The sequence below is a fragment of the Scylla paramamosain genome, chromosome 18, assembly GCF_035594125.1.
Source record: "Scylla paramamosain isolate STU-SP2022 chromosome 18, ASM3559412v1, whole genome shotgun sequence".
NCBI lineage: Eukaryota > Metazoa > Arthropoda > Malacostraca > Decapoda > Portunidae > Scylla > Scylla paramamosain.
This window is the reverse complement of record NC_087168.1, coordinates 9491040-9507149: the sequence shown is the minus strand read 5'-3', so window position 1 is coordinate 9507149 and position 16110 is coordinate 9491040. Positions and strand designations below refer to the sequence as shown.

Sequence of the window (16110 nt, the reverse complement as noted above, 5' to 3'; positions counted from 1 at the left end):
TGAGTGATTTGCAATTAGTTCTACGAGTATTTTTATGGGAACCGAACAATTTCTATTCTAATTTACAAACTTAAGTCTACTGAAGGATATGCAATCGTCTATTTAAATGAGAAGTGTTCCCGGAGTCCCTTACCAACTAGCTACAGGTATATCACCGTCAAGTTCTGTTAATGAGCTAATAAGACAATTTGAGCAAATTTATCGCTTTTTACTTAGAGTTTTATGTGTTCGTCCTGAGGGAACAAAGCGGTGATGCTCTCGTCAGCCACACACACACCATGATCAGCTAAATAAAAAAAAAACTTAGTCAATTATGTGGTACACTTGGAATGATAATTAACTTTTTTGTGATGGACATTCAACTGAGGGCGATGATAAACAGGCTTTGATCAGTAAGCCGTGAACCCCACAGGTGTAAGTGGACGACGCGTATTTATCTCTGACAGGTCAATATCAACGGAGATTAAAAGTCATGCACATGTTACGTGATGCTTTTAGATCCGCAGAGAAGTAAGACGCACTGAGAAAAAACGTAAGAACAGAAAGACATGGGAAAATAAGGGAATTTGGAAAAACCCGTCAGCCTACATATGGCAGTCCTTATATGAAACATATCTACTTATTTTCATCATTCATCCTCTTACATGAATTTATGAATTTAATAAACACACACACACACAAAAAAAGTAACAATAAAAAAAAGTAAAAAATCATAAATAAATAAAAAATGAAATAAAATAAAATACAACAGACAAATAATAAAAAAAAAATATATAAAAAAATAACAAAAATAGAATGAAACAAAGCATGCACTTATCTTTTTTGTGTAAAATATAAAGAAGAAGAAGAAGAAGAAGAAGAAGAAGAAGAAGAAGAAGAAGAAGAAGAAGAAAAGAAGAAAAAACAAAACAGTTGTTGCATGACTGCGATCCACGGTTAAGTGGTGAGACTGATCCGAAGAATAAATGTGCGTGAAGTGAGTGAAGCCCTGAGCCGCGGCAATGTGTCACGATAACACCCGGTAATGATTTATGCTTGTTGGAGTTTTCCGTGTTACTCTCTCGCGTGCCTCCATTACAGCGACGCACCGTGAAGTTTCCTAAAGTTATGTGAAGATGAAGGAGATACAACACAAGATGACACGTTAATTATGCACGCTCTTATGTACTAGTGTGTTATTAGTGAAACACTCCCACGCTGAGATGTTCACATGATGTAGTCTTCATTGCTACTCATTACGTTGCCACACTCCTTAGTGTACTGTGAATGTAACTGTATGCTGAAATAACCACACTGTCTAATTTTCAAAGGGAACGGTGAGACAATGCACTTCTTGACATACATTAACTATGATCATACGCTAAATTATCTACACTGTCTGGTCATCACTACTACTGATGATAACACATTACATAATGCAAATGTAATTAGGAACTTCTGAGTCGTCTCCCGTCAGTTTTCTCAACACCCACCCCCAGCTGCTAACTGTACAGGGGCCTTATCCGTCCATGTGTTGAGTATGCTTCACTTACCGCTATTTTAGACAGGGTGGAATCAAAAGCTTTTCGTCATATCAATTCCTCTCCTTTAACTGATTGTCTTCAGCCTCCTTCTCATAGCCGCAATGTTGCATCTCTTGCTAACTTTTACCGCTATTTTCATGCTAACTGCTCTTCTTATCTTGCTATCTGCATGCCTCCCGTCCTCCATAAACGTCGCTGCACGAGACTTTCTTCCTTCTCTCACCCCCATTCTGCCCAACTCTCTAGAGTAGGAGTTAACCAGTCTTCTCAGTCATTCATCCTTTCTCTGGTAAACTCTGGCACTCCTGTCTGCTTCTGTATTTCTTCCTTCCTGTGACTTGGACTCTTTCAAGCGGGAGGTTTCAAGACACTTACCCTCTGTTTTTTTAACCTTTCTATCTGAAATTTCCATGGGAACTTGCAATAAGTGGACCTGTTTTTTGTTCATAATTTGTGTTGCCCTTGGCTAGTGGCCCCCTTGCATTAAAAAAATAAAATATCCATATGATGTATTTTTCAACGCTAAGGAAGGCGTAACATAATGTTTTATATGTATTTATCAGTAGGTTTCATGCAATTTGATTGCATTTTAGTTGTTTTCTACTGACATTAAAATAGTTTAAGAATGAAGGTGAATTTGAATTAGCTGAACTCGAATGAGGCTGAATACCATCACGTACTTGAGGAGAGGAAGTCGTCAATCAAGGACAGGCAGAGCATATTACAACAGTACTGATTCAAATGCTGACTTTAACACAGTTCAAAAACACACATGCATAAGTTTAATGAGAATGAAACTGAATGTTAAGGGCTCTAGATTACTCCAGGAAAATACCGTCATCTGAAGTACTACTATGTCCTCGTCTTGTTATTCAGTCTGGCGACTAAACAGGTGCATAAATAAACAACGGAAAAAAGTGATTGATTGGCTGACTTTTGGAGCAGAAACGAAGACATTTAGTGACGAATGTGGGAGAAATATGTGTCGTTAATTAATTACTGTAACCTTTATAGTTCGTCATGTTTGCAGACAGAAATGAATACGTTTTGTACAATTGCTTGAATATTTCACGTGTATTTCCAAGGTTTTCTTAAATAACGATGATGATCTAAAGGTCACTCACAACGTTATTTATTCATTCACTAACTTTATTTTTGATATATTAAATGTAATGGATCAACATAACCGATATATTTTATATTTCTGATAAGAAGTGTTTGAATAATTGTATTTTCATCAGACTTAATATTACATTGGTCAACAATTTTCTGTTGAATTGTACGAGTATTATGATCTTTATTTATTTATTTTTTTTATAGTTTGTAGTGGAAGTTATTTCTGTTTACTTAAAAACGGTCCATAAATATATATATATATATATATATATATATATATATATATATATATATATATATATATATATATATATATATATATATATATATATATATATATATATATATATATATATATATATATATATATATATATATATATATATCGATCTTTTTTATTCTTTAATCAATCGACTGACTGGATTATAAATGTGTTTTGCAGGAAGTACGTATCTTTCTTCACCACCCCTTCGACACATTTGGGCAGATATCACTAATTCAGGAACTTAGGAGCTAAATAAATACATCCGTGACACACCGTCTTTTCGCAACACAAGCGCACACCCACCCACCCACACACACAATACACACCACACACGTTTTTTTTTTTTTTTTTTCATCACGGCACTGACCTTTCCAGTTCTTACAATGTCAATAATGGCCCTGATGTCAATAGGCCCTGAGTACACTTCTCCACACTCACACCACGAACTGTCACTTCCTCGCACGCTCTGTATCAATTGCAGTCAGAAAAAAAAATAAAAAGATGATGATTACTATATGAAAGTTTCCTTAGTGGGTGACACGAAGACTCTTTATTCGTATTCCTCACAAAGTACGTTCGAAGCTCCTACTCCCAAGTCTGCACGTCTGGTGATATACCACATCATCTTGCCAGTGCATAATGTATGACACGAGAGAGAGAGAGAGAGAGAGAGAGAGAGAGAGAGAGAGAGAGAGAGAGAGGAGAGAGAGAGAGAGGAGAGAGAGAGAGAGAGAGAGAGAGAGAGAGAGAGAGAGGAGAGAGAGAGAGAGAGAGAGAGAGAGAGAGAGAGAGAGAGAGAGAGAGAGAGAGAGTTGAGAAAGTGTAGTTACTGTACCTCCTCTTCCTCCTGCTCTTCTGGAGTTTGGAGATACCACTCATTTTTTCTTTCCTCTCTTCGTTTTCTTTTTCTTTCTTTTTTCTTTTCACTATGATCAGGAGTGATATCAGCATTCTTTCTCTACTTTAGACTGATGAAACACTCGGATGATTGTTTTTTTTTTTTTACATTTTTTTTTCAGAACTTATTTTTTTCCTTTATTTTAGCATATAAATGACATTTACTCGTAGTGGATTCTCATCCCCGATCCCCCCTCTCTCTCTCTTTCTCTCTCTCTGTATTTTCACTTAAGAGTATTTTGTGTGTGTGTGTGTGTGTGTGTGTGTGTGTGTGTGTGTGTGTGTGTGTGTGTGTGTGTGTGTGAGAGAGAGAGAGAGAGGAGAGGAGAGAGAGAGAGAGAGAGAGAGAGAGAGAGAGAGAGAGAGAGAGAGAGAGAGAGAGAGAGAGAGAGAGAGAGAGAGGAGAGAGAGAGAGAGAGAGAGAGAGAAGAGAGAGAGAGAGAGAGAGAGAGAGAGAGAAGGGTATGAGGGAATGGCCGGTTGAGTGAAATTCCAGGTATGTAATAACTAAGATCTTGAAACTATGCCAAACTTTGTGTGTTTTTGATGTGAGAGGAGTCAGTAACATTTCAGCGCATCGACCCGTTCTCAGATTTCTGCATAAATGAAAGGTGTTTAAAAAAAGCGACTCTTGCAGTTGCTCTTTATTTGTCTTTTCACGCAGCTCCGCCCCACCCGCGTCCCCACCCCTGGTGTTGTCCCCCGACGCTCTCTGCTTTGGAGGGAATAACTTTCAATACAAGAAAGTTGAACCTGAATACATAAAGAAGAAAAAAATCGTGGGAGTATCCTGAGAATCATATCTTAATACCCACCTTCAATGCACACAGACACACACACACACACACACACACACACACACACACACACACACACACACACAGCCACAGGGATCCGAGCACTCCCCTGAATGTACCACAAACAGAGCCCCCTGCGACACCACACACAATATCGGTGATGTGTGTTACGACCTTCCCCCAGCGGCTCCGATACCTTCACTCAGACCTGCTCGTGACTCCCCCAGGCCGCGCTTCCTTTGTCCCACATGGAGGTCGCCTGGCTCGAGGTATATTTAGTTTCCTGCAATGTCTACGTGCGCCTCTCCGATGATTTATGGCCCGCCGCGCCCGGGTCCGTGTCACTCAAGGCCATTGTTCGTGTCGGGGCCACGGAGCAGCCCAAGGGAAATCGACGACATCGTGCCTCCACAAACCACATCACTGGACAGATCCTGCTAAGGCTGCACCCCTCCTGCCCCAGCCTCCCTGCAGGAAGACAGACGCCGGCACCGAAGGGAGAGAAGAGTGAGATGTCGACAAGTAGTGCAAAAAGGAAGACTCATTTAACAGTTGAAACGGATGATCTCCTCTGCTGCTAAGACTGTATCAGTTCTGCCTCAGACTCGTACACGAAACGAGACGCCGTAGGATAGAAAGACACTACAGTGGAAAGATATGCAAATGATGACAAGGGAAGTAAAAAAAGGCAAATGGCAAGCCTCATTTAGCGACTGAAGCAGATGAACCTCTCTCCCGCTAAGGATGTACCCGTCTGGCCTCAACCTAGAATCACAGCATCGTTGAGATATGTGTACTGTTGTTGATAAAAAAATAAATAAATAAATAAAATAAAATAAATAAATAAATATAAAAAAAAAGACAACCAAGGGTTTCAGCAACTGAAACAGATCACCTCCTCTTCCGTTAAGGCTGCACCCATTATCCCATAGTCTCTCTCACCGAGGTAGAAGAGTTCAACTGATGCTGGCAAGAAGGGAAGCAGGAGAGTAGAAACGAAAGAAAGGGAGCAAGACTCATTTAGCGGCAGGGGCAGATGACCTTCTTTCCGTCACAGACCTAACGAAGTTTTGTGACTGGCGGCGCTCTATAATGACGTAATTCATTTTAGGAAGTTGGACCATCCAGCTCGGCACTAAAAGCCGCTTAAGGCGCTTTAAATCTATTAGGCTTTTTCCCCACCCATTCCAAGGACCTCTGACTTGCTCCATTTGTTCCCGTCACCCTGAGTCTTTTTCGTTCGAGCAGGTTGTGCGTGGAAAACAACATATGATTTGCATACTTTTCCAAATGGCTTTAATGTTTGTAAACGGAAATTACTTCCGGTAATAACATGAATGTTTCCTCGTTTGTGGTGCTGTGTTATTACCACACAGACTCATACGGCTATCAAACATTTATTTGATATCAAACAATTACTTTTGAAATATTTTTACTGTTTTTTTTTTTTTTTTTTTTTTTTTTTTTTTTTTTTTTTTTTTTTTTTTTTATGAAGGAATTACTTTGGAGAGCAGTGGCTCAGGCAACACTTGACTGCCATGCAGGATTTGAGACCCAACAAGCAGTCGGGATTTTTCTCGGGTACCTGCCCGCGCTCTGTTCCCCAGCCTCTGAGGGCACAGGCCAGTGCAACTTACCACCGGTCCCAGGCCAAGTTAATTAAATAGGGAAGATTGCATCAAGCTTGAGGCAATTGGTGGAAACTCCCGCCAAATCACTATGTGGATCAAATCTGCTGTAGCGACCACTGAAGGATATATATATATATATATATATATATATATATATATATATATATATATATATATTATATATATATATATATATATATATATATATATATATATATATATATATATATATATATATATATATATATTATGATTGAGTTAAATTTAATATGCATATCATAGTTCGTCTATTGCACTTTTACATTATGCTTCGTACTGTCGCTAAACAATTATTTAATGCCAATGGAATGTTTCTTTAATGTTTTTTTATAATTTATATACAGGTATTATTTAAGTTTAAAATATCGAATGTTTTTGTGTTTGAATAGTACGCTGCCACAATGCTACTGCCAAGCGGTCGTTATACAAGCGGTCATTATACAATGTTTATATGAACCAATCACTTTATGGAATGGTTTTACTCTCTGCATATGGAGATTACTTGGACTTGGACTTAAAACGTAAAAGTTTGTGTGTTTGGTCAATGTGTTGTTACCACACAACTTGTACGGGTGTCAAGCAATTCCTGAACAACAATCGATTACTTTTCCTGGCGTGACACAAAACAGTTTTTTTTTTCCCTGACTTTCTTATTTACATTCCTGGAAGCGAAACCACTACACCGAATCAAGCGAATCAGTTCTCACACAGCCCTCCTTCACTGTCAGCGGTAAATATTTTCATGCAGTATTCCTGGAATGCAACTGCTTATTTATTCTTCCCTGTAAAGTCAGCTGCGTTTTCTTGTGCCAATAAAAATACATTTTTGTAAGTATTTCGTCCTTCTTGGATGTCTTGATGGCAGTGGGTTGGAGGAAATAGTACCCGATCACTATATACGCAAGTTTATTTTTCATACTTGCATCCGTCGCAATAAGTAACGTTCCACGATATCAACAGTTATTGTGACCACCTGATGACGGAACTGCGGAACTGCATGATGGCGGTGAACGGGGTACTGGATATACTGGACATACTTTACTAAATGTTACGGAAGTAAGACAGTTATTTACGTTGTGTGTGTGTGTGTGTGTGTGTGTGTGTGTGTGTGTGTGTGTGTGTGTGTGTGTGTATGAAGAGTCGAAGTTTCGTTCTCAATTATCTTGCTTCCATCACAGAGACTGATTTATTTGTCAACAAGCAAAGCAGTTTCCTGGAATTCAAACGTCTTGCACTAAATTTATTAATGGACACCACTCATTTGTGATGCATGAAGGAAAAAAATATAATCTTAAGAGACAGGATTTCTTGTGTATCTGCGCTGCACACACACACACACACACACACACACACACACACACACACACACACAGATAATACAAAAAAATAAATAAAATAAAATAGAAAACAGTTGTTCGTTAAAGATAATCTGGAAAAAGCTGTCTTTGATGTCTGATTCTAAAATGTTGAGTATTGCATTAACATTAAGCTCAATTTTTATGCGAGATTAATTTGATGTAGACTGATACTCATCATGACATTAGACTTTTTTCCTTTTTCCTTTTTTTTTCCCCTTATTTATTTATTTATTTTTTTTGTAAGGTTTATGTTTATGATCGAGGTTAAGTCTGGCGAAGGTAAATAAAAGCAAAGTGGGCACTAACCATCACACGTGTCTCACTGAAGGTGACAACTGTCTTGAAACTACTGATGTAAAGCTCTCTGTGATGAAGTATGAGTATTTGCACGAATCACATACAAGGAGGAGAAGGAGGAGGAGGAGAAGAATCAGAATCATAATCATAATCATAATAATAATAATAATAATAATAATAATAATAATAATAATAATAATAATAATAAGAAGAAGAAGAAGAAGAAGAAGAAGAAGAAGAAGAAGAAGAAGAAGAAGAAGAAGAAGAAGAAGAAGAAGAAGAAGAAGAAGAAGAAGAAGAAGAAGAAGAAGAAGAAGAAGAAGAAGAAGAAGAAGAAGAAGAAGAAGAAGAAGAAGAAGAAGAAGAAGAAGAAGAAGAAGAAGAAGAAGAAGAAGAAGAAGAAGAAGAAACAAAAACAAAAGGAGAAGAAGAAGAAGCAGAAGAAGACGAAGACAGAAGCAGAAGAAGAAGAAGAAGAAGAAGAAGAAGAAGAAGAACTCTAAGAGAACACGCAAGTTTTCGTTACCCTTTGCTAAATTACCCTGAACATCATAAAACACTCTCGAATTACCAGTAGCAGCAGAGAGGGGAGGGAGCAGTTCTTAGTCTGGACCACGCTGGGTATAATTGAATGGGGGTTAAACATGTAATGCGGCTACGGAAGGACGTGCAACCAATCCACTTTTCCTGCCTTGTTGTCTGACCACGAGAGTCACGGCTTCCTCACTTGGCACTTGATAATAACGGAGATAATGCGGAAATATTGATGATTAAGATTATTTATCACAAAGTATCGCCGGTGTAATGGTTGCGTGAGGGAGCCAGAAGGGCCGCCGAAGACTCGTGCTCGTCCCCTTTCTTATTCCAAGCACAGGAGACCCTAAATTACTAGTGTGTTTAATTAAAGTGCACTGTGAAAATAAATAAAGAGTAAAATGTCCATGAGAGAAAAGAAAAGTTTACGGCGTGTAGGATTTAATATTTAATAAGTGTGTGTGTGTGTGTGTGTGTGTGTGTGTGTGTGTGTGTGTGTGTGTGTGTGTGTGTGTGTGTGTGTGTGTGAGAGGAGAGAGAGAGAGAGAGAGAGAGGAGAGAGAGAGAGAGAGAGAGAGAGAGAGAGAGAGAGAGAGAGAGAGAGAGAGAGAGAGAGAGAGAGAGAGAGAGAGAGAGAGAGAGAGAGAGAGAGATATTGGACGACTGCGGCACAAGGGCAAGTGAGGCAGCGAATCAAAGAAAGACAAAAAAACAGTAACACAAATAGATCAATAGACGAGATGAGTGGCAGTGCTCCGGGTGTTGGGCACAGGACGCGCCGCTGCAACAGGGGACAAGGAAACAAGTGTAGGGTAAGCCTGTAGCCGCCAGCCCTCACCTCTCTTCCAACACTCATTCAACTTAAAGTTTATCTTCATATTTACCTGAAACTCAGAAAATACGGAATCCGGTTTGTCTTTTCCGCTCCTCTCTTTTCGTCTCCTTTGCTCCTCTCTCTCTCTCTCTCTCTCTATTAAAAAGACTACGATATAGATAAATGTATAAATAACTGTCGGGAGTAAAGCAACAGATATTCATCAGATCAGGGCATGGAAACCCATATTCTGTTGTCATAATCGATTACCAATGTCAGTAAGTAGTTGGATTTCTAATAATAACAGTTCCACTGCACACGCCACAAGTCGTCAATAACTAGCCACTACTGTTGTAACTTGTGTGTACTGTTAATGTTCTCCCACCGCTTGACGTAACAAAGTTCAAAGCATATATTGAACCGCACATCGCCAAGCAACACTATCAAGTAACGAGAACAATTAAAAATGAATACACGTGCCACGAAGGGAAGTAAGTCGTCGGGAAGAGATTACATTGTCAAGAACAGAGATTAATATACCGGGAATTTATATCCGAAATGTGAAAAAAAAAAAAAAATAGGAACAAGAATAATAATGGTAATACAACTTTGTACTCACCAAGGTCGCCCAAAGTCTCTGAAAAGTTCCTGTCGGTGATGTATTCCGGAGTCAGGTATATTGTCTTGCCTGGCTTGCCGCAGCCGCCCACTTGCAGCGTCCAGGGAACGTGGCCATACACAGGGTGGGGCTCAGAGATAGTGAAGGCGGGTGGATAGGTGGGCGCAGCAGCACCACTGATAGGGCGAGGGCAGCGCGATGAGGACCAGTGGGCAGGCAGTATTACCGTGACACTCCTGAAGTAAGCGCGACGTCTGGTAGCGCGGTAGAGCACAGATGAGGCGCGACCAAGCATCGTCTGCGGGTGAAAATTAAACACTGTTAGCCGTCTTTATTTGAGGCATAAATTATCTATACTGAAAACATATATTGGCTGATGAGAACAACGATAAATTTGTGCCAGCCCGTCATTGCTTGAATAAAGCACTTAATCTGACAAAGGTTAAAATGCATAAGATACAAACGTAATATATATTTTATTCATGAATATCAGGTTCCTTAAAGGTTACAAAGGTTCCTTGATAAGCTCTTGGTCTAAGGTGCAAGATAATGAGGTAGTTGAGACTGGCTATTCTTACTGCTGAAAACCAGCTTTTGTTGCGGCACAGTGTTTCCATCCTTTTGGGTTGTGATAATGGACCACTCTCTTTATCTTTATGATGAAAAATGCACGAAGCCATATCCTATTAAATAATAATGAAGAAACTGAGCATCAGAAATCACATATCAACCCTCTTCATTACTCTTAAATTCAAATCTCCTCTTACTCTTCAAAACTATAGATGCTCCAGCACCCACCAATTGCATGCACAGGAGGAGGGAAATCAGTTAAATATTACTAGAATTAAGGAAAACAATTAGGTAAATTATTCAAGAAAATCTCAACATGAAGACACCAATTACAATGCAAGACTACAATTTACTCGTCAAGGAATGTTGAGAGAGAGAGAGAGAGAGAGAGAGAGAGAGAGAGAGAGAGAGAGAGAGAGAGAGAGAGAGAGAGAGAGAGAGAGAGAGAGAGAGAGAGAGAGAGAGAGAGAGAGAGAGAGAGAGAGAGAGAGAGAGAGAGAGAGGTTAAGCCTCAGACTGGTAACTCGAAAAAAAAAATCATTTTCATTGTCAAAAACTGAAACACACACACACACACACACACACACACACACACACACACACACACACACACACACACACACACACACACACGTCATTAACTATAAAGAGACCTCCCTCCCTCCCCCCTACACTCTCTCTCTCTCTCTCTCTCTCTCTCTCTCTCTCTCTCTCTCTCTCTCTCTCTCTCTCTCTCTCTCTCTCTCTCTCTCTCTCTCTCTCTCTCTCTCTCTCTCTCTCTCACATGCAAGTATATACCTTCCGAGTGGTTTATCAACCCTCCAAGCCTAAATAAACACCGGGCTACATCAAAGCAAACAAGATGCCCATTACCACCCCCATATCGTCGTAATTGAAAGGTTTTTACTTCCCTACCCCCTTGATACAGCGGGCCCAGTCACTCACTCTCTCGACGCCCAATTATCTGTTGAGGTTGGGGGAGATTAAACGGCCGCCACCAGCACTGCCACCCGTAATGACGCTATGAGAAATGCAAGCGGTGGTGTGCCTCGCGTCCCTCTCCGCTCCTCTTATGTGATGTGTGTGTTTGGTGTTTAATGGTCTGTCTATCTGGGTGTCTGATTGGTGAGGTGTGTGTGTGTGTGTGTGTGTGTGTGTGTGTGTGTGTGTGTGTGTGTGTGTGTGTGTGTGTGTGTGTGTGTGTGTGTGTGCATGTGTGTGTGTGTGTGTGTGTGTGTGTGTGTGTGTGTGTGTGTGTGTGTGTGTGTGTGTGTGTCTCTCTCTCTCTCTCTCTAGGAGAAATTGACCTTCTCCTACCCACTCCTTCTCCCCCTCCTCCTACTGCTACCATTACTGCTATCACTGTTGCTGTTGTTGTTGTTGCTGCTGCTTCTATTACAATAAGTATTATCGATACATTCATGAGACACTAGATATCAATAATCAAAACACTTCTCATTCTTCATCATGCAGCCACCCATAATTTCTATCAAACTATGCTTGAAATATATCAATGACATGACTTCTATTGTTCCGTACTGACAACGTTTTCTATTTATTCAGTCCACCCATGACCTTTCTTCAGTATAGCCCTGACTGTGCTCGGTCTTTTCAATGTTTAACTTTTCAATCCCCTTATTTTATTTTAACCACACTGTATAGTACTTAAAAATCAAACAACAGAGAAACACACTTATTCCCTTATTCACCACCTTAGTTCAGCATTTGTTGGAGGATTTAATCAACAATGGAGTCAGTCACCGAGTGTATTTTGTAAACTCTGCATTTTCCGTCCCGTTTCGTTGCACTACGACTCCCTGTCTCTCCCTCTTGCAACGTCATCTCCTGCAATAGCCGCTAAACGTCGCTAAATAATATAAAAGCAACTTGATGCACTGGACCCCTGAAAATAATCGAGTTGCAATTCCCGTAAACTAATAAAAAGAGCAGAGGTGGTGGTGGTGGTGGAGGTGGTAGTAGTAGTAGTAGTAGTAGTAATGGTGGTGGTGGTGGTGGTGGTCAAGAACGAGTGTCTATCTAATGAGGATATTAATTTTGCAGACATAAGAATTACCCTCATCGCCATCACCAGCTGCCTTATGTATTATGATAACAGTATTTGTATTATTACTGCAAGAATAAAAAGTCGGACTGAAAACACACACTCGTCTCCTGAACAAAGGCTAAAATAAAACATTTCATGCATGCAGTCAATATGTTTACTTTATTTGCGACATTATAACAATAGTACTTGTATTACGACTGAAAGAGTAGAGAATGACACTAAAAACACACACCCATCTCCTGAGCAAAGGCGAGAACAAAAACGCTTCATGCATGTAGTCAATATGAGTGTAACTTTCTTGCGACATGAAGTTTAGGCGGAAATCGTGAGCTGGGCGATAACCTTCCTTACGCGGCTGACTGTCGTGGCATTGGATTTTTTATTTTTTCTTGTAATAGGGCGGGCTGGCCAAGGGTAACAAAAATGAAGAAAAAGACGTTCCCTGAGGTGCCCGTCGCTAAAGAAAACAACCGAATGTTATTTTATGCTGATTCTCATTTTTTCCTCCATTATGATGTGTATGGTTTGGGCGTGAGTCTATTCAAACTAGTCGACAATTGCAATCCGAGTCTACGCTGTTCATTCATCAAGTCGAGTCTAATCTGTGTATTCATCAAACCACGTCCATTAAAAAGCAACAACTGAACAGCTGTAGTACCACGGTTCTTACAGGTACTTAATACCAGGCGAACAGTTTTTGAGTTTGGACATAAACCTAACGTTGGATATGGTGAAAATGTGTGAGTTGCGAGTACGAACTTATCCAAAAATGAGGCACAAATAGAAGACTGCAGAATATTTCACGGTGCTCTGGATCTCCGGTTCACAGTATTGTTTTCTGTCTTTGTCACTGCATTTCCTGTTCTTGACGGAACTATTTTGTTTTTACAGCCAGACGACCTGCGCGTCACACTGGTGCTACTCAAGTTTAGGATATTGTTACTGTTTGCCGTGGGTCTTCATACCTGTAGTGGTGGTGGTAGTAGTAGTAGTAGTAGTAGTAGTAGTAGTAGTATAGTAGTAGTAGTAGTAGTAGTAGTAGTAGTAGTAGTAGTAGTTGTTGTTGTTGTTGTGGTTGTTGTTGTTTTTGTTGTTGTTTTTGTTGTTGTTGTGGTTGTGGTAATAGTAGTGGTAATAGTAGAGGAGGAGGCAGTAGACACCTGCCGAAACGATAATTACTCCCAGTGAGGTCTAAAGCACTGTTCAGGGGGTGCTGTGAACTTATCATTAAACCCAGCTGTGACCTCAGTGAACGTTTCCCTTTGTGTCTCACAACACAAGGGGGCAGTCACAGCCTGCCCTCTAAAGACAGCTCTCTTCCTCCACACAAAACTACAAGCACCTAATAACACACACACCCTTCACTCAAAAATTTTAAAATCATCATGGCGACTCCTACACCAGCCTCGGAGTCCCCATCTGGGGAGGGGACCATAAATGTCCCCAAGTCGGACTGCCTTTCTGTCGACGACCCTAAGTGTTTTGAGATCCCCCAAACTTTTTCTTCATTAACTTTTGCAACATTCGCGGTCTAAGATCTAATTTTCATTCTGTAGAACACCACCTCTCCTCTTCTAAACCTCATCTTCTTTTCCTCACTGAAACTCAGGTGTCTGAGGCAACTGACAGTAGCCCCTTTTCTATTCCCTCCTACTTTTTCTATCCTCATTTTCGATCCAAAGCTGGATGCTGCGTTTATGTGCGCAATGACTTAACCTGCTCTCGTGCCCACGCTCTTGAATCTCCCGAGTTTTCCACCATCTGGCTACGACTACAGAGTCACTCTCAAACTAAATTTATCTGTGCTGTATACCTATCACCTAACTCCTCTGACTATAAGAAATTCTTTGACTACTTAACTTCCAAAGTGGAGCACATTCTGACTCTCTTCCCTTTTGCAGAGATCTCCATTGTTGGAGACTTCAATTTCACACCAGCTTTGGCTTTCCTCTCCCTTCACTGACCATCCTGGTGAACTAACCTTCAACTTTGCTATCCTCCACGACCTAGAGCAATTGGTGCAACACCCTACTCGTATTCCTGACCGTCTTGGAGATATGCTCAACATTCTTGACCTTTTCCTGACTTCTAATCCTACTTATGCTGTCACCCTTTCTTCTCCGTTAGGCTCCTCCTATCACAATCTCATATCTGTATCTTGTCCCATCGCTCCAATCCCTCCTCAGGATCCCCCTAAGCGAAGGTGCCTCTGGTGTTTTGCCTCTGGTAGTTGGGGGGGACCTGAGGAGGTATTTTGCTGATTTTCCTTGGAATGACTACTGCTTCCGTGTCAGAGACCCGTCTTTGTGTGCTGAGCGCATAACAGAGATGATAGTGTCTGGCATGGAGGCGTACATTCCTCACTCTTTTTCTCGACCTAAACCTTCCAAACTTTGGTTTAATACAGTTTGTTCTCGTGCTATACATGATAGAGAGGTGGCCCACAAAAGGTACTTAAGCCTTCCATCACCAGAATCTCATGCACTTTATATTTCTGTCCGGAACCATGCCAAGTCTGTTCTCCAACTAGCCATCAAGGCCGCTCTACTGGTGATCTTCTGGCTTTCCTTACTGAGTCTTGGTCATCCTCTTTCAGAGATTTTGGTGAAACTTTTGTTGTTGCCTTGGACATATCAAAAGCTTTTGATAGAGTCTGGCACAAAGCTTTGATTTCCAAACTACCCTCCTACGGCTTCTATCCTTCTCTCTGTAACTTCATCTCAAGTTTCCTTTCTGACCGTTCTATTGCTGCTGTGGTAGACGGTCACTGTTCTTCTCCTAAATCTATTAACAGTGGTGTTCCTCAGGGTTCTGTCCTGTCACCCACCCTCTTCTTACTATTCATTAATAATGATCTTCTAAACCAAACTTCTTGTCCTATCCACTCCTACGCTGATGATACTACCCTGCACTTTTCCACGTCTTTTCATAGACGTCCAACCCTTCAGAAGGTAAACATTTCACGCAGGGAAGCCACAGAACGTTTGACTTCTGATCTTTCTAAAATTTCTGATTGGGGCAGAGCAAACTTGGTATTGTTCAATGCCTCAAAAACTCAATTCCTCCATCTATCAACTCGACACAACCTTCCAGACAACCATCCCCTCTTCTTCAATGACACTCAACTGTCCCCCTCTTCTATACTGAACATCCTCGGTCTGTCCTTTACTTATAATCTGAACTGGAAACTTCACATCTCATCTCTAGCTAAAACAGCTTCTATGAAGTTAGGTGTTCTGAGACGTCTCCGCCAGTTTTTCTTATCCTCCCAGCTGCTAACTCTGTACAAGGGCCTTATCCGTCCATGTATGGAGTATGCTTCACATGTCTGGGGGGTTTCCACTCATACTGCTCTTCTAGACAGGGTGGAATCAAACGATTTTCGTCTCATCAACTCCTCTCCTCTAACTCACTGTCTTCAGCCTCTCTCTCACCGCCGCAATGTGCATCTCTAGCTGTCTTCTACCGCTATTTTCATGCTAATTGCTCTTCTGATCTTGCTAACTGCAAGCCTCCCCTCCTCCCGCGGCCTCGCTGCACAAGACTTTCTTCTTTCTCTCACCCCTATTCTGTCCACCTCTCTAA

General features: G+C 40.8%; 1 protein-coding gene across 13 annotated transcripts in view; it reads right to left on the bottom strand.

Annotated features, from left to right (window-relative positions):
• Positions 1 to 10190, bottom strand: part of LOC135109078 (calcium-activated chloride channel regulator 2-like) — a 460219-nt gene extending 450029 nt beyond the window's left edge. For all 13 annotated transcript variants that reach the window (XM_064020133.1, XM_064020128.1, XM_064020124.1 and 10 more), the window contains exon 1: positions 9891 to 10190. The gene's annotated coding sequence lies outside the window, so the exon portion shown is untranslated. The remainder of the gene's footprint in view (positions 1 to 9890) is intronic.
• Positions 10191 to 16110: the final 5920 nt, after the last annotated feature.